This window comes from Bos javanicus, chromosome 26, assembly GCF_032452875.1.
Source record: "Bos javanicus breed banteng chromosome 26, ARS-OSU_banteng_1.0, whole genome shotgun sequence".
Lineage (NCBI taxonomy): Eukaryota > Metazoa > Chordata > Mammalia > Artiodactyla > Bovidae > Bos > Bos javanicus.
The window spans coordinates 32,307,317-32,327,288 of record NC_083893.1 but is presented as its reverse complement, the minus strand read 5'-3'; the positions used below and the strand labels follow the sequence as shown (position 1 = coordinate 32,327,288).

Sequence of the window (19,972 nt, the reverse complement as noted above, 5' to 3'; positions counted from 1 at the left end):
ATTAAATCCTAGACCATCTGTCTACATTTGAATGGCTCCCATGATTCATATTTTACTAGGGGAGAAGGGCCTGGGGGTTGGAGATGATCTGGGGTTATGTGACTTGTCAAGAAACACGAAGTTGGACAGTGGTACCACTGGATCAATGACCAGGGCCACATCACCTCCCTGCCCCAGGCTCTTTCCTCAATACTGCTGCTTCTAGATGTGTTAGGACAGTCTCTGGAAAGGAAGAGTTTGATTAATTAACAGCATTGAAGAGAATACAAGCTGTGGTCCTCAGGGAACTTTGCACTGTTATTTAAGCTCTGGGCACAAGTGGTCAGGAGGCTGAGCCTCTCAGAGTTCTGCAGTGATCCAGGTATTAGACACCATTCATGGCTCCCAGGACAGGTGCTAAGCCCTCAGTCAGATCTGGGCTCTGTTTGGGGGTTGCATGCCATGTTGGCCACCCAGCACTAGTTCTGATGCTCTTTGCCAGTGTGCTGATGACATGGCTTGAGGCTGCTAAACTCACTGTGGGTTTTTAGGCCCCCTGAAACATCTCCCATCCATTCAGTGTGCAAAGGTTGGGTGGTGGTCTCCAGACTGCCATGGACAAGATCAACTCCGAGCTGGTGGACTTCGGAAATTTCAGCTAGGAGTTTACTTACATCAACTCAACCTGTGGTGCCAAGGAGTCTCTCGCTCTTTCCATCAGCCAGGTCCAGAAAGAAGAGATTTCTCCCTCGTTTGGACCAGCATGCCCAGAAGCCACAGAGGTAGAATATACAGCCTTCTAAGAAAACTCTGAGTTTCCATTGGAAAGGGTGACCTTAAAGTGATGGTATAGAGTTGAAAAATCTTTTGACTTGGATGGCATTATTATAAACAATAACTGTGTCAAGTCTTGGGTACCATTTCTTTAAAATGTAACCAGACCATGCGATGAAAACAATTAACACTTTCTTTAAAGAAATCCTCACAAGTCAAGAATTGTTAGTTCACTCACTAACTTGTTGATGTTCACTAAAAAAACCGTGGATTGTTTGGTCCTGGTGCTGTTGGATATGAACTCATTATTCACACTAACGTTGTCAGCCATGTGGTTCAGAAGAAACTGAACACAACTTTAAGTAGAAAAATATCTGTGTAGGTTTCCCTTTGGTGTGCATAACAGATTGCCATAAGCTAAGGCAAGAAAATGAGAGAAATGAATGATTTGTATTGGTTTAGCTAATGAGATTAGCTTTGTTAACATCCTTGGGATCTTGTGCTCTTACAGGTGTAGATGCAAGGCTGAATAGACAGTACAGTGTTCATGTTCAAAAATCCTGCAGAACTATTATTAGTGGGTGCTACAGAGTTTAGTTTACATTTGAATTTGAATCTGAATTCCCCATTTGACTAACAAAGCCTACCCATTCTTCAAAGTCAAGCTCAAAAGCCATGGAGCCTGTCTTTATCCCTCTACCCTCAAGATTCACATCCCTAATTCCCAAATTAGAAGCAATTTCTTACTTCCCTAAGTTCCTCTAAATCTATTGTCTATAAATGTTGAAAGGCATATTTAACTCTACAGCTATTTTTACATGTCTTAACTCCTGTAATAATTGATCTCAAGATCTTTTTTAAGAGGAAGGTCTCTGAAGTTTCCTGTAAATAGTAGGCTTATAGTGGAAAGACTAAAAAAAGTAAGTAGTACCTATGAGTGTGGGCTCTGCTATCACACTACCTGAATTCCAAGGTTTACTACTTGCTCGTTTTGTAAGTTCCATTTCTGTGCCCCCACGTTTTCAGCTCTAAAATGAGATGCTAGCTATTGCTACTATTGTTTTCTGAGATTTTGCATCATCAAGTTGGACCTAAGACGTTATCAGTACTCCAAAAGAGATGGTTCAGTATGACCCATAGACTCACTGAATCCAAAGTTGAGGCAGATATTTTATAGTGGAGTTGGATAGTAACAAAACTCAATTATGGAAAGACATCCCTTTGGTTACTTTAAGGTTATTGGTTTGCTGGCTTCTGAGTGGAACATCCCCATGTTTGACTTTGCTGGACAAACAGCGCAACTGGAGAACAACTTCTTGTATGATACCTATGTGAACCTCTTGCCATCCATGCACCAAGTCAGTGATGTCCTCCAGAAAAGCCTCCACTACCTGGACTGGAAACACATTGGCATGTTTGGAGGTCACTTCGGGACTTCCTCCTGGGATGGAGTGGATGAGTTATGGAGGGTTGTAGAGAATGAACTCAAATCCCATTTCACTGTCACCACCAGCGTAAGATATACCAACAACGATCCGGTCTTCCTTCAAGAGAATCTTAGGAGCCTGTCATTGATTTCCAGGGGTAAGTAGGAAAGAATTTTCTGTTCCTTCTGTTTAGAGAGGCAGATAGAGAAAAAAAAAATGATTGTATGAAAAAAACTAAGAATTTTCATTTTTCTATGAATGTAAGCAGATGAAAACAGGGTATATAATTAATGATACATAAAAGCATCACTACCTGGAGAAGGAAATGGCAACCCACTCTGGTATTCTTGCCTGGAAAAGTCCATGACAGAGGAGCCTGGTGGGCTGCAGTCCATGGGGTTAAATGGCTGAGCCTGTGTGCATGAAGGTGGAGGGTGATGGGTTGGTAGCAATAAACTGGTAGAACTAAAAAAAAAAAAGCATCACTACCAACAAGAAAAATATCGTCTACAGTGAAGTTCTTGATGCTATAGTGTTTTGATGTAAATGGTAATTTCTGGAAGAACTTGCTCTGTGGGCTGGGTCTTGGTCTTGGGTTGTCATTCAGAGCTAGGGCTCTGGAGACAGACAGTCCTAGGTTTGAAACCCGTCTCTCACACTTTCTAGCTGTGTGCTCCAGAGCAAGTAGCTTAATTTCTCAGTGCCTCAGACATTTTATCTGTACAGCGAAGACAATCATCTTACCTATCTCATAGAACAGAGAGGATTAAATAAGGTCATGCCTGTAAAGTGCCAGACCAAGTAACTGATAAACATATCATAGTGAATATTGGGGTAATACTTCTAAGGCTCTACTTTCTAGCAGGAATTAGTAACTGACTCCTTTCTCTTCTTCAAATAAACTGCTCCTTCTGGAGTTAGGATTTTGGGACTTGCTGATCCCTTGGCCTGAAGTTCCACCCATAATCCCACCTCACCCCACCCAGCACTCTTTTCATAGATAGCTTCCTCTCAGTCTTCCAGACTCAGCCCAGAGCCCATGCAATGTCCTCCAAGGGACCTTTCCTGACTACTTGATGTGGAGGAATTCCCCTCCCCGCATTAGTATCACAGCATTGTTTTTCCCCTTCATTCACTAGAATCCCGAATGACCTCTCTAACCTTTTTACTTGTGTATTGTCTGTCTGACTGTCAGCTCCCTGAGAACAAAGACTTTCTCTTTTGCTCACTGATGTATCCTTTGCTTAGCACATTGCCTGGCACCTAGCTGAAGCTCAGATAAATAGATTATAATTTATCTCATTTTAAAAAATAAATCACTAAAATAGATAACCAACATGGACCTATTGTATAGCACAGAGAACTATACTCAATATCTTTTAAAACTTATAAGGGAAAAGTTATATATATGTGTGTGTGTGTGTGTGTGTGTACATATATTTGAATTACTTTGCTGTACACCTGAAACTAATACAATATTATAAATCAACTATACATCAATTAAAAATAAAAATTCTGAAGTGAAAGTATGCTCCAATATAAAAATAAATACATACAAGTAAATCATTGTTGTGCCCTCAGAATGCATGCTGATGTGTTTGGATGGAAAAAAAATACCACGGTCTACTCATTTTTTCCCCATCCCCACTCAGACAGTCTAAGCTCTCCTGGTTTTCAGTTCTCTGTCAATCCAACCTACCTACAAGCCAGGTCTATTGTTCTGAGTCAATTAAATGAAGAAACTGGATCACAGAAGTGGTTTCAAACTTTTTCCATTTGTGCTCTGGGAAAGAGCTGCAGTGAAGACTTTAATTCCATGAGGTGAAAGCTACTGGTCTGTATATGGCTGGTATGGTTCAAGAAGTACAGGCTCATACAGACCTGTGGTTATAACCCCAAATCTTGATTACATAAAAACGGATGCTTAGTTGTGTAAATACACAAATGAGACCTAGAAGGCACACCAAATGGTCAACTGCTTGTGATTATGGATGACTTGTTTTTGCTCCTTGTGTTTTTGTTTTTTTGTTATGCACGTGTTAACTTTTAAAAAAATAAATGACAAAGAAGAAGCATAGTCTGAGGGAGCAGTTTAGGCATTCCTGTTTCCTAAAGCATGCTCAAGGAAAGGCAATGCTAATGTCTCATTTGCAGTGACTTCAGGCTAGACTTTAAAACGTGTATATGTGTGTATGCCCATGTGCAGTTGCTAACTCCATTTTGTCTTATAGTTATCATCTTAATCTGTAGCTCAGAAGATGCAAAACTTATCCTGCTGGCTGCAGAGAACCTGGGACTCCACACAGGAGAATTCATCTTCATCATTTTGCAGCAGCTGGAGGTGGGTGTCATGACCCCTCAATGGCTCCGGTAGGCAGAGGTAACAAGCACTCAGCACTTGCTAGGTGCCAGATGCATTAGCTCACTGAATACTCAACCTAGGAGGCAGCAACTCTTGCGTCCTTAACTGAAGATCAGGAGGCTGAGAGGAAAGAACCTACCCAGAGTTTGTTCACTCAGTTCCTAGGACAGGGAGACTGGCCTGGAGCCAGGCTGCTGGTCCTGGAGCCCGGCCCTCTATAGTCTATACCAGCCAGCACCAGCTGAGGAGAAACTGTCATTCCTACTGGATTGCTAGACCTACCCTAATGCTCTCAAACTCAGGGCCTCCCAATTTCTTTTCTCCCATAGCCACCTCTGTTTGAGCCCCAATAAGTCCTGGAAAAACCAACATGCTGGTCCAATGAGGCAATTTGTAGGTGGTTTGGTTCTTTTGGTAACAATAGGGACAGCTGACATGTACCACGAATCCCACCATGAATACCAAGTTCTGCATTATATCTGCACCAGGGCTAGATTTTCCCAACAGCCCCTGAGGCAGATGGATAGTCCATCCATTATTTACATGCACCATTGCATTTGATATTTTCAACAGCCTTGTAATATAGAGATTATTAGCATTGCAACTCAGAGATGAAAAAAACTGAGGCTTAGAGAAATAAGGAAACTTATCGAAGATCGTGGAGCTCCCAAGTGACAGAGCTGGTCTTCTGAACTCTGGGACTGAGCCCTTGGGCCCAACAGCTCTGCTTTGTGGAGTGTGTGCTAACTGCCAGGCCCCACTGTGAGTGCCTGATAAACTAAAACTAGCTCACATCATCCTATGGAAAGATAAGAAAACTGAGGTCCTGAGAAGCAAATTTATTTGCCCAAGGCCACACAGCTAGTGCATGAGGAAGACTGAGTAGTCAAACTAGGTGGGCTGGTCTCAGTACATTTAACCACCATACGTGCACCCACAGGCTTCTAAGAAAAAGCTTCTTGCATTTAGCCAAGGACACGCTGTGTAATTTTCCCAGCAGTTTTATCTTTGTAAAATGAACTTGTTTTATATGATCATAAGAAACTGGGGTTGCAAAGAGTTGGACATGACTGAACGACTGAACTGAAATGAAGAAATTGAAATGGGGAGAAAGCAAGTAGCGGAAGATGCATAATAACGTTCCAGGTTTCTTTCATCTTTTCATCATGAATATTTCAGATTACCAAAGTGTCTCGGGTTTCATTGGGCAGCCAGTTGGAATTCTAATTGTAAGCCAAGATTTTCAGAACCTCCTCCTCCCTTCCCTTTTCACTGCTGTCCACCTTTTCTCCTTCATTTTTCCTCCTCTCCTTCATCTGCCTTCAGACACGTGAGGGGAAGACGGTGCACTAAATCTCAGCGTCAGCAGGGAAGCCCATCCAACCCCCTTGTCACTTTCTCCCCAAACCTTGATGATCCAATTCCAACTGGTTGGAAGTGCAGAAAGAATTTGGGCCTAAAAGTAGACCTCACGGCATCCATACAAGTGAATTCACGATGTTTTAAAAAAAGAATAGCGCAAATCCACTTCCTAAAAGTGTTTACAAACTCCGGGAGATAGTGAAGGACAGGGAAGTCTGGTGTGTAGCAGTCCGAGGGGTCACAGAGAGTTGGACACGACTTAGCAATGAAACAGCAAAAAGTGTTCTCAGTATAAGCTGAAGTTGACAAAAATCAAGCTGCAGAACACCATTATAGCATGATACTATTTGTGTAGAATGTACATATGCTCACACAGACCTCTGTCCGTGTCTAGAACATTGGAAACCTCTCAGAGGAGATGAGGGAGTAATAGGGAAACTGGAGAAGATCTCACCGTTTTTCACGTATGTACACACAGTGAGCTGGTATTACTGTCATAATTGTAATAATGTATGTAATAATGATATTAACCAATCACTTAAGCTATGCTATAAGCAGAAATTTGAGAATCAGCCAGTGTAAGTTTTTCAAGTTTTTGCCATCCATTGCTTAAAGGTGAGCTTCTTGCATCTTAGCTGCTCTTATTGTAAGCTTTCTTATTGATTGATTTTTTTTTTTTTCTCATTGCTTCAGTGCTTACTAGAAGACATAGACTTCGCATAGCAGGTCTTCCAGAGCCATCATCATGAAGTATTTCAGACTGCCAAAAGTGTTTCCAAGGATTAGAATAGACATTCACAATTGACCCTGACTGTTGTTCAGGGTGTTTCCTGAGAACAGCTCATTTATTTCATTATTTTTCAGGACAGCTTTTGGAAGGAGGTATTGACAAATCAGAAGGTGACACACTTTCCTGCAGTCTACGAGTCAGTGTTTCTCAGAGCCCTCAGCTCTGCCCGAGAAGGCCCTAGTGGTGAAGGCTTCCGAGAGCAGGTCTACCGAAGGCTGCGGGGGCGACCGTTCCACAGCCCCATCCACACGGCACAGCAGGTCTGACGGGGTCCTCCTGTACACGTCCGTCCCCCCTTCCTCGAGGATATCTGTGTCTGGCTTTCACACTTCCGCTCTTATTCCTTCTCTTCTCCCCCGACTCCCCAGGCTCCTCACACACACACACACACACACACACACACACACTCTCTCTCTCTCTCTCTCTCTCTCTTCATCTTCCTCAGCCCCAAATAAACAGTGGCCGGATGAGTTGTGAAATCTGCACCCAGGTTCACGAGAAGGGCAGAGGTTATTAATTGAGAGGTCGTGTGGCTTGGGCGTCAGAGTCGTGGGCTTCCATCCTCGCTCTGCTTTTCACTAACTATGAGACTTTGAGGGGAATTGTTTAACCTCCCCGCACCTGAGTGTCTTCCAAAAACGTGACTGGTAGTGACATCAGCTTCCAGTCTGTAGTTTGGAGAGTCTGAAGACATAGTACACGGAAGTGGCTGAACACATACCGGTGGGCACTCAGACCTCAACGGTTTCTTTTCCCGGCAGGATGCCGGGACCGGGAGCCAGAATGGAGTGTTCAGAACTGTGGAGCTAGGGCAGGTCGAGGCCGGCAGATGGTCTGGAACAGGGAGAAGGCAGCCATCAGCCAGTGGCAATTCCAGGCTGAGTGGGATAATGGGGCAACGTGTCTGGTTAGCCAGACAATTGGCCAGAGTCGAGCTCTTTCCAGTGTGGGGCCAAGCTGAGCCTGAAGCTGGTGAGAAAGCTACTGATGACAGGGATTCCGTGCGGAGTGAGGCAGCCGAGTGTGGACCCCAACACACAAGAAAAGATGATCAATGAATATTTGGGGTGTCATTGACTAAGTGTCAGCTCCATACCAGGTTCTATGGTGAGAACAGGGCCTCGCACCTAGTAGGCACTTGCATTTTTGTTGACTAAGTGAAGACCAAATATGTGCCACTTAATACAATAGATACCATACCTATTCTGCCTCATTTAACTGTCTTTATACTCACCACAACAGCCTTCTGCCTATTTTATAAATGAATGGGCCGAGATTCAGAGAGGTTCTGGAACTTACCCAAGTCTCACAGTCAGTACCAGGACCAGCCTGGCTCCTGGCTCCAACCCTCTCGATTAAACCCTATCCCCTCCTGCCCATGGCTGACAACACTGTTCCCCACCTGAAGGATGATGCAACCTGCTAGAGAAAACAAGACCTAAAGAGGAAAAGTGCAGCTGTGATCCCCGGGTATACCGGCAGAGGCCAGGACACGTGGAGGGCCCTCCCTTCTGGGTCGGAATGATGCAGAACCTTTGCTAGGTTCTATGTCACCATGTTCCAGCGTGCTATGTCACACTGTTAAGAGGACGGAAAAAAGTGCTTCTAACTGAGCCCAGACTGTGATGGAGGAAGCCCCCAGCCCTTCTCAATGCTGCCTTTGCTTCCTCCATCTAAGGTGAGCGTTATGCTGCCTACCCTCATGGTGCAGTCCTTCTGTATGCTGAGATCCTGATGGAAGTGGTAACAGCCGGGAGCGTTTTCCTGGATGGGAGGCCAGCTAGTGATCTGGGAGTCTGAAAGGCTCCAACTGGACCATGTTGCAGGGTAAGTGACTTGACTGTGGTGGGTTTTCCCGACTCGGTCCAGCTTCTCTGTCCGTGGGGCTTGGAGTTTGTTGGGCTTGTGATTACAGAATTCTTTCTCGTGGAGATTCCAGCCTTCCAGGAGAGGTGGTTGAGGTTCAGTCTCCAGTGGCCACAGTCTGCTATTCTTGCTCTGTCCAGGGGCTGCTCCAGGGGGTTCCTCTAGAATAGCTTTCCCCCCTGAAAAGTCCCTCCCACAGCTCCTTTCAAACTCAATCCATTGAGAATAAAACTCAAGGGAGGGAAGTGTGGGGGAGAATGGATACATGTATATATCTGACTGGGTCCCCTTCACTGACTGTTCAGCTGAAACTATCAGAGCATTGTTTGTTAATTGCCTGTGTGTATGCACTAAGTCACTTCAGTCATGTCTGACTCTTTGCGACTCCATGGGCTGTAGCCTGCCAGGCTCCTCTGGCAGGAAGGAATCCTGGAATGGACGGCCATGCCCTCCTCCAGGGGATCGTCTCAATCCAGGGATCCAACCCAAGTCTCCTGTGGCTCCTGTATTGCAGACGGATCTTTTTTTTTTTTTTTAACCACTGAACCACCAGGAAAGCCCATTAATTTTCTATAGCGCAATACAAAATAAGTTAAAAAAAAAGAATAAAACTCAAGAGGGTGGGACCTACCTCTTGGGATCCCCCCTTGAGGCTCCCCAAGTTGTATCTTCTCTGCTGCTGTGCCTGCCTGCTCAGGACCTCAGCCTCTAAGGATGGAGCCGATCCCATTGTCACTTTCCTTGCAGGTGAGAGGATGGGCAAACTGTGTCGAAATCACCCTGGGAGCTGGCCAGTGGAGGTCGTCTTGCTGTACTCCAGCTTTCTATTTTGTAAGACAGAGATAATACCTGCTGCCATCTCTAATAATAATAATCAGCATCTATTGAGGGCTTACTTTATACCAAGCTGGGTGCCAAGAGCTGTGCTCTATTTCATTTAATATTCACACCAAACATGAGGTAGTGCTATTACCGCCTATAACACACTACACAGGCATGAAAGCCCAGGGTAAAAATGTTACCTACTGGCCCAGGGTCACAAAGTTGTGGGATGGAGGAGTTAGATTTCAAAATAAGGTCTGTTTACTTTATTTGTTTTCTCAGGGTTCATATTTTCTATCATTGTGTAATACTGAGAAGTAATTAAAATATACCATGTGAGGGACTTCTCCAGCAATTGTGTGGTTAAGACTATACGCTTCCAATGCATGGGGCTCAATCCCTGGTTAGGAAACTAAACTAAAACATATCAAGTGCTTGGTACATGGTATGCACTCACTTTAGTTCAGTTCAGTTCAGTCACTCAGTCATGTCCGACTCTTTGTGACCCCATGGACTGCAGCATGCCAGGCTTCCCTGTTCATCACCACTCCCAGAGCTTGCTTAGACTCATGGCCATACAGTCAGTGATGCCATCCAACCACTTCATCCTCTGTTATCCCCTCTCTTCCTGCCTTCAGTCTTTACCAGCATCAGGGTCTTTTCCAAGGGGTCAGTTCTTTGCATCAGGTGGCCAAAGGATTGGAGCTTCAGCTTCAGCATCAGTCCTTCCAATGAATATTCAGGACTGATTTCCTTTGGATGGACTGGTTGGATCTCCTAGCAGTCCAAGGGACTCTCAAGAGTCTTCTCCAACGCCACACTTCAAAAGCATCAATTCTTCTGTGCTCAGCTTTCTTTATAGTCCAACTCTCACATCCATACATGACTACTGGAAAAACCATAGCTTTGACTAGACGGACCTTTGTTGGCAAAGTAATATCTCTGCTTTTTAATATGCTGTATAGGTTGGTCATAGCTTTTCTTCCAAGGAGCAAACATCTTTTAATTTCATGGCTGCAGTCACCATTTGCAGTGATTTTGGAGCCCGCAAAAATGAAGTCTGTTACTGTTTCCATTGTTTCCCCATCTTATTTGCCATGAAGTGATGGGACCAGATGCCATGATCTTAGTTTGCTGAATGTTGAGTTTTAAGCCAACATTTTTTTTTTTTTTTTTGCTTTCTGCCATAAGGATGGTGTCATCTGCATATCCAAGGTTATTGATATTTCTCCCAGCAATCTTGATTCCAGCTTGTACTTCATCCAGCCTAGTATTTTGCATGATGTACTCTGCATATAAGTTAAATAAGCAGGGTGATAATATACAGCCTTGACATACTCCTTTCCCAATTTGGAACCAATCTGTTGCTCCATGCCCAGTTCTAACTGTTGCTTCTTGACCTGCATACAGGTTCCTCAGGTGGCAGGTCAGGTGGTCTAGTAGTCCCATCTCTTTCAGAATTTTCCACGGTTTATCGTGATCCACACAGTCAAAGGCTTTGGCATAGTCAATAAAGCGGGAGTAGATGTTTTTCTGGAACCCTTTTGCTTTTTTGATGATCCGACGGATGTTGGCAATTCGATCTCTGATTCCTCTGCCTTTTCTAAATCCAGCTTGAAGATCTGGAAGTTTCCGGTTCAGGTACTCTTGAAGCCTGGCTTGGAGAATGTTGAGCATTACTTTGCTATTAGGTGAGATGAGTGCAATTGTGCAGTAGTTTGAACATTCTTTGGCATTGCCTTTCTTTGGGATTGGAATGAAAATTGGCTTTTCCAGTCCTGGGGCCAATTCTGAGTTTTCCAAATTTGCTGGCATATTGGGTGCAGCACTTTCACAGCATCATCTTTGAGGATTTGAAATAGCTCAGATGGAATCCAATCACCTCCACTAGCTTGGTTTGTAGTGATGCTTCCTAAGGCCACTTGACTTCACATTCCAGGATGTCTGGCTCTAGGTGAGTGATCACACCATCATGATTATCTGGGTCACGAAGATCTTTTTTGTATAGTTCTTCTGTGTATTCTTGCTTCCTCTTCTTAATATCTTCTGCTTCTGTTAGGTCCCTACTATTTCTGTCCTTTATTATGCTTATCTTTGCATGAAGTGTTCCCTTGGTATCTCTAATTTTTTTGAAGAGATCTCTAGTCTTTCCCATTCTGTTGTTTTCCTCTATTTCTTTGCATTGATCACTGAGGAAGGCTTTCTTATCTCTCCTTGCTTTTCTTTGGAACTCTGCATTCAAATGGGTATATCTTCCCTTTTCTCCTTTGCCTTTAGCTTCTCTTCTTTTCTCAGCTATTTGTAAGGCCTCCTCAGACAACCACTTTGCCTTTTTGCATTTCTTTTTCTTGGGGATGGTCTTGATCACTGCCTCCTGTACAATGGCATGAACCTCCGTCCACAGTTCTTCAGACACTCTGAAGTATGCACTCGTTCAACAGCAAAAGAATCTGCTGCACTGCAGGAGCCTCAGGAGACTCAGGTTCGAGCACTGGGTCAGGAAGATCCCCCGGAGGAGGGCACAGCAATCCACTTCAGTATTCTTTCCTGGAGAATCCATGGACAGAGGAGCCCAGTGGGCTACAGTCCTTAGAGTCACAAAGAGTCAGACACAACTGAAGTGACTTAGCACGCACGCATCCATGTGCCCGTTAAAGGCAGCATTTATCTTTCCTTTGGCTTATCGTTCCCTTAATAAATTAAGATTTATACTTCACATGACATTTCAAAAGGACAGCCAAGCCCTGATCTTTGGGATACTCATAGATTCAGTTCACAAGGATCCCATCCACATCTTTTCCAAGTGGAAATATTAACTTGCTTCCCCTCTTTTCTTCCTGACCCTGAAGCATTTACTTAAAAAGGAAGGAGGAAGTGGGAGGAGTCTGTCTTCCTGATCTCAGTTTAATTCTCTGTCAGATCCATTTATTTCCTGGTTCAACCCTGGTTATTGCCCTTGCTGCAGCCCTTCTCCTGTGCAGACCTTGGGAGGGAGCAGTGTTCAAGCCCGAGCATTGAGGACACCAGCAAGTGGGCACAGCAAAGCAGCGAGAGGTGTGGAAGACCACACACCTGGGGTCCAACAGGCCTGCGTCTTCCTGGCTCTGCAAACTCCAGGGAGTCTGTGCCTTTAACCCCTGCTTTTTAGGAGTGGATGGTGGTGCCTCCTCTGCGGGGTCCACCATGACTGAAAGTGAAGTGAAAGTGTTAGTTACTCAGTCATGTCTGACTCTTTGCGACCCTATGGACTGTAGCTTGCCAGGCTCCTCTGTCCATGGGATTCTCCAGGCAAGAATACTGGAGTGGGTTGCCTTACCTTCTCTAGGGTTAGTCGAGTGAAATCACGAGAACCTGCAGCGCTGGGTGCATTGCAGGAGCTGATGAATGTTAGTGTTGTGTCTTGTCTTGGGTGGGAACACATCTTCAGTAAGTCCTAGGTCAGACCCCAGGTCCTAGTTTGGAGTGTGAAACTGCTATATTTTACTCCTACGGGATTGCTAACGTAGCCTTTGTGTGTGGGGCTTGGCATGTACTAAGCAACAACAAGGAATGCCCCTGGGCCTGGTCTGAGCAGCAAGCTTGCTGTTGCTGCTAATTCACTTCAGTCGTGTCTGACTCTGTGCGACCCCATAGACAGCAGCCCACCAGGCTCCGCCGTCCCTGGGATTCTCAGGCAAGAACACTGGAGTGGGTTGCCATTTCCTTCTCCAATGCTTGAAAGTGAAAAGTGAAAGTGAAGTCGCTCAGTCATGTCCGACTCTTAGCGACCCCATGGACTGCAGCCTACCAGGCTGCTCCGTCCATGGGATTTTCCAGGCAAGAGTACTGGAGTGGGTTGCCATTGCCTTCTCTGGAGCACCAAGCCTGAGCACAAACCAAAACCAGAAAGGAAGGCTGAGGGTGAAGCTTGCAAACTCTTGCCCCAGGGCCTGGCAGCGTGGAGAATGTGGGGAGGGCATTCCTCTGATATGAGTCGGCAGGCTGGCATTTTGAGCTCCAAGTTCCTCTCTCTGTCCCCTTTACTGTGTGTAAATGCTTTTCTTTTCAGTAATCACCAGCCCCATGTTTGTGGACTCCCAGGGAGAAAGGCGCATGGATTACTCAGTCTATGCCCTACAAAAATCCCGAGACGACTGCCTCTTTATGCCTTTTTTTCAATATGACAGCAGTCAGGAAGTCATCAGGTATGGCAGGACTTTCCCAAGTTTAGTTCATGCTACGGAAAGAGGCCTGGGAGGAGACAGAGGGTTGGGGTTCCTGTTGGGAGGTCAGTTGGGGAATCTAGCTCCTATAATTAAGTTGGTGCTCTCTGAACTCATAAGTCATGGAGAAGTTCTATGCAGTCAGCAAAAACAAGACCAGGAGCTAACTGTGGCTCAGATCATGAACTGCTTATTGCTAAATTCAGACTTAAATTGAAGAAAGTAGGGAAAACCACTAGACCTTTCAGGTATGACCTAAACCAAACCCCTTATGATTATACAGTGGAAGTGAGAAATAGATGCCAGCAAATTTGGAAAACTCAGCAGTGGCCCCAGGACTGGAAAAAGTCAATTTTCATTCCAATCCCAAAGAAAGGCAATGCCAAAGAATGTTCAAACTACTGCACAATTGTACTCATCTCACACGCTAGTAAAGTAATGCTCAACATTCTCCAAGCCAGGCTTCAGCAATATGTGAACCATGAACTTCCAGATGTTCAAGCTGGATTTAGAAAAGGAACCAGAAGACTTAGAGGAACCAGAGATCAAATTGCCAACATCCGCTGGATCATCGAAAAAGCAAGAAAGTTCCAGAAAAACATCTACTCCTGCTTTATTGACTATGCTAAAGCCTTTGACTGTGTGGATCACCCCAAACTGTGGAAAATTCTGAAAGAGACAGGAATACCAGACCACCTGACCTGCCTCTTGAGAAATTTGTGTACAGGTTGGGAAGCAACAGTTAGGACTGGACATGGAACAACAGACTGATTCCAAACAGGAAAAGGAGTATGTCAAGGCTGTATATTGTCACCCTGCTTATTTAACTTATATGCACAGTACATCATGAGAAACCCTGGGCTGGAAGAAGCACAAGCTGGAATCAAGATTGCTGGGAGAAATACCAATAACCTCAGACATGCAGACGACACCACCCTTATGGCAGAAAGTGAAGAGGAACTCAAAAGCCTCTTGATGAAAGTGAAAGAGGAGAGTGAAAAAGTTGGCTTAAAACTCAACATTCAGAAAACTAAGACCATGGCACCTGGTCCCATCACTTCACAGCAAATAGATGGGGAAACAGTGGAAGCAGTGAGAGACTTTATTTTTTTGAGCTCCAAAATCATTGCAGATGGTGACTGTAGCCATGAAATTAAAAGACACTTACTCCTTGGAAGGAAAGTTATGACCAACCTAGACAGCATATTAAAAAGCAGAGACATTACTTTGGAAACAATGGTCCGTATAGTCAACACTATGGTTTTTCCAGTGGTCATGTATGGATGTGAGAGTTGGACTATAAAGAAAGCTGAGCACTGAAGAATTGATGCTTTGGAACTGTGGTGTTGGAGAAGACTCTTGAGAGTCCCTTGGACTGCAAGAAGATCCAACCAGTCCATCCTAAAGAAGATCAGTCCTGCGTGTTCATTGGAAGGACTGATGTTGAAGCTGAAACTCCAATACGTTGGCCACCTGATGTGAAGAGCTGATTCATTTGAAAAGACCCTGATGCTGGGAAAGATTGAAGGCAGGAGGAGAAGGGGACAACAGAGGATGAGATGGTTGGATGGCATCACCAACTCAATGGACATGAGTTTGGGTAAGTTCCGGGAGTTGGTGATGGACAGGGAGGTCTGGCGTGCTGCGGTTCATGGGGTTGCAAACAGTTGGACACGACTGAGTGACTGAACTGAACTGAACTGACTGAACTCATAAAGATTGACTTTGGGCCTTCAAAGAGATCTTGCCCTTGACTGTGGGTATGGCTCAGCCACTTCAGATTCCACTTATAGCATCCCTACCTGTACCTCCACGTCAGCCTAGGCCTCCTGTGATGCTGCATCTGGGCAGGTCCCACTGCCTGGTGTCTCAGGAAGAGGCCCTGGCCCTGGTTGTTGCTGGAGCACAGCAGCCCTTACAGGATTAGGTTCACAGTCAGTGAAACTGCCTCATCCAGACAAGACACGGGGATGCCAGGATGTGTCTGCCATCCTGGGCTCCCAGTACCCAGAAATCCTGGGGGAAATAGTCTCTGTTTCTGTTTTCTCAGCTACAAATCAATGAGCAACTAAATGAGAATCTAAAACTTAATTCAGTTTCTGCTTGCCCCCCACCGCCACTGCCTACAATCAAGATTTGATTTGACACTTCTCTTTCCCCTTCTCTTATGGAATGTTGTTGTTGTTGTTCAGTCACTAAGTTGTGTCCAGCTGTTTGTGACCCCGTGGACTGTAGCATGCCAGGTTTCCCTGTCCTCTACTATCTCCTGGAGTTTGCTCAAATTCATGTCCATTGAGTCAGTGATGCCATCCAACCATCTAATCCTCTGCAGCCCCCTTCTCTCTCCTGTTCTCAATCTTTCCCAGCATCAGGTTTTTTTCCAAAGAGTCTATTCTTTGTATCAGGTGGCCAAGGTTTTGGAGCTTCAGCTTCAGCATCAGTCATCTAATGAATATTCAGGGTTGATTTCCTTTAGGATTGACTGATTTTATTTCCTTGCTGTCCAAGGGACTAAAAGTCTTCTCCAGGATGACAATTCAAAAGCATTGATTCTTTGGTGTTCAGCCTTCTTTATGGTCCAACTCTTACACAATACATGACTATTGGAAAAACTACAGCTTTGAATATATGGACCTTTGTCAGCAAAGTGATGTCTCTGCTTTTTAATATGCTTACTAGGTTTTTCTTAGGTTTCTTTCCAAGGAGCAAGCATTTTATAATGGAATTTTAATGTTCCCAAATGGATTGGAGGAGATGCTGGTTTGATTTCTGGGTCAGGAAGGTACCCTGGAGAAGGGATAGGCTACCCACTTCAGTATTCATGGGCTTCCCTGGTGGCTCAGATGGTAAAATGTCTGCCTGCAATGCAGGAAACCTGGGTTCAATCCCTGGGTTGGGAAGATCCCCTTGAGGAGGGCCAACCTACTCCAGTATTCTTGCCTGGGGAATCCCCAAGGACAGAGAGCCTGGTGGGCTAGAGTCCATGGGATCACAGAGAGTTGGACATGACTGAAGAAATAAAGCGACCGTGGCCAACTAGGTTCTCAGTGTTGCAGGAACAGGCATTCTCCATGCAGTGGGGATGTTATAGTCTGTGAAGTGTGAAGATGCTTTCTAACAAGATTTGTCTAAATCAAACATGGAAGAAAACCCCAGCAACATCGGAGAATTGACACATCATCTTTGAAGTCAGAAGTGACATGGTTTGAATCAAAAGATCGAGTCAGTTATTCTGCCCAGCAAAAAGATATTGCTCTCTCATGAATTATACTACCTAAAGGCTAGGTTCCAAGAGTCTAGGTGAGGTGGGGAAACTAGATGGGTCAGCAGATGTTTGAGTTAAGAGACCAAGGCCTGTTTTTGCAATGACGTGTGTGTTTCAGCTGGGCGATGGCACCCCACTCCAGTACTCTTGCCTGGCAAATCCCATGGACGGAGGAGCCTGGTAGGCTGCAGTCCATGGGGTCACTAAGAGTCGGACATGACTTTCCCTTTCACTTTTCACTTTCATGCATTTCACTTTTTCCTTTTCACTTTTTACTTTCATGCATCGGAGAAGGAAATGCAAAGTTCTTGCATGCAGCAAGAACTCCAGTGTTCTTGCCTGGAGAATCCCAGGGACGGGGATTCCGTCTCCGGGGTCACACAGAGTCAGACACGACTGAAGTGACGCAGCAGCAGCAGCAGCAGCTATACCTAAGGTAGAGACAAGTAGAATAAATCAAGTTGGCACTGACCTTTAATTGTCGTCTTCTTTTTTTTTTAACACCCACGGGGAATTTCTCCACTATTTCTTGGCTCCATGGCTCCCTTCTTGAGGACAGACCTGGCTGTAGATTTTCCAATGAGCTTTGTGAAACTGAGCTGGCTTTTACAGGTCAGAGTGGCCGCCTGGAGAAGGGAGCAGAAAAGGATTCATTACAACAGGGCTTCTCAGCAGTGGCAACAGCACTGATGTTTAGGATGGGATAATGTCTGTGTGCGAGGGGCTGTCCTGTGCCTTGTAGGAGGCCTACCAGCGTCCCTGGCTTTCACGCACTGATGCCAGAAGTGGCCTCTGGCTGTAACAACCCAAAATGTCTCCAGACATTGCCAAATATCCCCTGGGGAGGCAGCGTCACCGGCCTCCCCTACTGAGAACCTCTGCCCTGAGAAAACTGGGCCCCTGAGAGTTGAGTCTCGGGAATTCCATTTCTACAGAGATGGAGTCTGGAAAAGGGAGTGTTACCTGGTGGTTAGGAGCCCAGGCCTGCAATGAGGTGGATCATAACTGAGAACAAGTGTAAAGAGAAGACATAGTATATGTTGAATGAAAGGTGGTTATGGTATTAGAGGTTTTCTCTACAAGGGAAGTTTCTATACAAGGAAGAGGTGAGTGCAGTTACCATGGGAATCAGATGGGTGTGGGAAGACCATGCACTTGGGGCCCAGTAGGATTCCCCGAGAAGACACATCTGAGTAGACTCTGTGTGCTTTAACTTGGACCCGAGCCTGGGCTGCTGTTGAGCCTTCTGTTTGGCAGGGCCAGGCTGGGGCCCCAGTGTGGTCACTTCTGCTCCTAGGCGGGCCTCAGCAATGCTATGTCTTTGCCCTTTAGGTGTGACTGCTGTGATCTTCACCCTAACCCTCCTGATTACCATCCTGGGAGATGTCATCATAGGTCTGATTTTAAGGATAAAGAGAGGAAAACTGCAGAGGCAAAATAAAGATATTTGGTGGCAAATCAATTATGATGACATCACCATTCTGCCCCAGAGCAATGTGAGGCCACGCCTGGCCCAGACATCCACTTTCCTGCTCACTGCTGGTGCCCCATGGAAAGGTCCTGAGCTAGGAGCCTGTGAGGGTGCAGGCTGACTCACTTATAAATTGAAGGCTTAATGGAGAGTCTTGGGCCCTGAGTTCTTGTTCTAGACCTACCACTTTCTTGCTGGGAATATCATTTCCGGGCCTCAGTTTCTGAATACTAAAATATGATCAGATGGTGTCTAAAGTTCCCTTCAGCTCTGTTTTGTGGTGTGTAGAAGAACCTGTATGTATGCATGCATGCTAAGTCACTTTAGTTATGTCCAACTCTGCGGCCCACAGACTGTAGCGCACCAGGCTCCCCTGTCCATGAGATTCTCCAGGCAAGAATACTGGAGTGGGTTGCCATGTCTTCCTCCAGGGGATCTTCCTGACCAGAGATTGAACCCGCGTCTCCTGCATCGGCAGGCAGGTTCTCTACCACTAGTTCCCCCAGGCAGTAGAAGAACCCATACATCCTGCTCAAATATGAAAGCTGTCTCCTGGGGAGCGTTTAGTTATTTTCAAAACCACATTAACTTCTTTAACTTACTGATCATTAAGACAATACAATTCATTTATTCAACACACACATGTGTTGCCCATCTACCTCAGGCCAGCAGAGTGGAGGGTACACGGGGAACGGATGCCTTCTGAGGGAGGCGGGTGCTCTGGGAGGTGCCTACAGAGTGAGGCAGAGGCCCCCGCAGGTCTTTGTGGGCGTGGCACCGGGGTTGAACGTTGCAGCACTGTGAAGGCTTCAGAGAAGAGGTGTCATCTGGGGAGGGTGGGTTTGCTAGTGGTGACCAGGAGAGGTAGTGCCAGGGTATACTGAGGTGTGGGCTTCTCAGGGCTTCGAGGCTTGACACACATCTAACAAGCATGGCCTTCTTTGATACGTATATAACATTTATGGAATTCCAGAAAATACAGCATTAACTGTATTTGATGCATCCTTTAAGCCTGAAGTTTTGAAGTGTCTTTTTTTCTTCCCCCCTTTTTTTTTTGTTTTTGTTGTTGATATTAGACAGGGTAATTTTTGCCAGGGTATATTGATTATTCTGAAGTACTTTTTGCCTTCCCAGAGGGATTAGTGAGAAATGTTCTTTAGAGTAGAAAGACAGAAGCCGAGTTTCTACACTTGGATAAGAGCTCTTTGTTCCTGCGGGAAGGTGCAGGGAGGGTTTCAAGTTTACTTTCAAGTGATTCTCAAAGTGATTGAAAACCCACAATTGAAATAAATTTTATGTCAAAGATTAAACATTTTAGAATTTCAGGTAGTACTTGTTCAGGAATACATGCTTCTGATGATATTCAGAGAATCACAAGACAGGCAGATCAACTATTGAGTTAGAATCTATGCACTTCAACAAGTATATGAATCTCAAATATCTCACAGCGTAAGTGTTCCAGAATGTAGTTACTTGATAGAAAAGTGCTCAAGTTAGACCAAGGAAAACAGGTTTGTTCTGAAGACATTTAGCTTAATCGTAAAAATCAAGAAAGCACAATGAGTCAAAATCAGACATTCTTCTCGTGTTATGTATATTTTATTCCTGTTATATTGGCTTTATTTTCAAAATTGTAGTTTGCAAAATTAGTT

At 45.0% G+C, this 19,972-nt stretch overlaps 1 pseudogene; it reads left to right on the top strand.

Annotated features, from left to right (window-relative positions):
• Positions 1–377: 377 nt before the first annotated feature.
• LOC133239095 (guanylate cyclase 2G-like) overlaps positions 378–19,972 on the top strand; it is a 58,465-nt pseudogene continuing 38,870 nt past the window's right edge.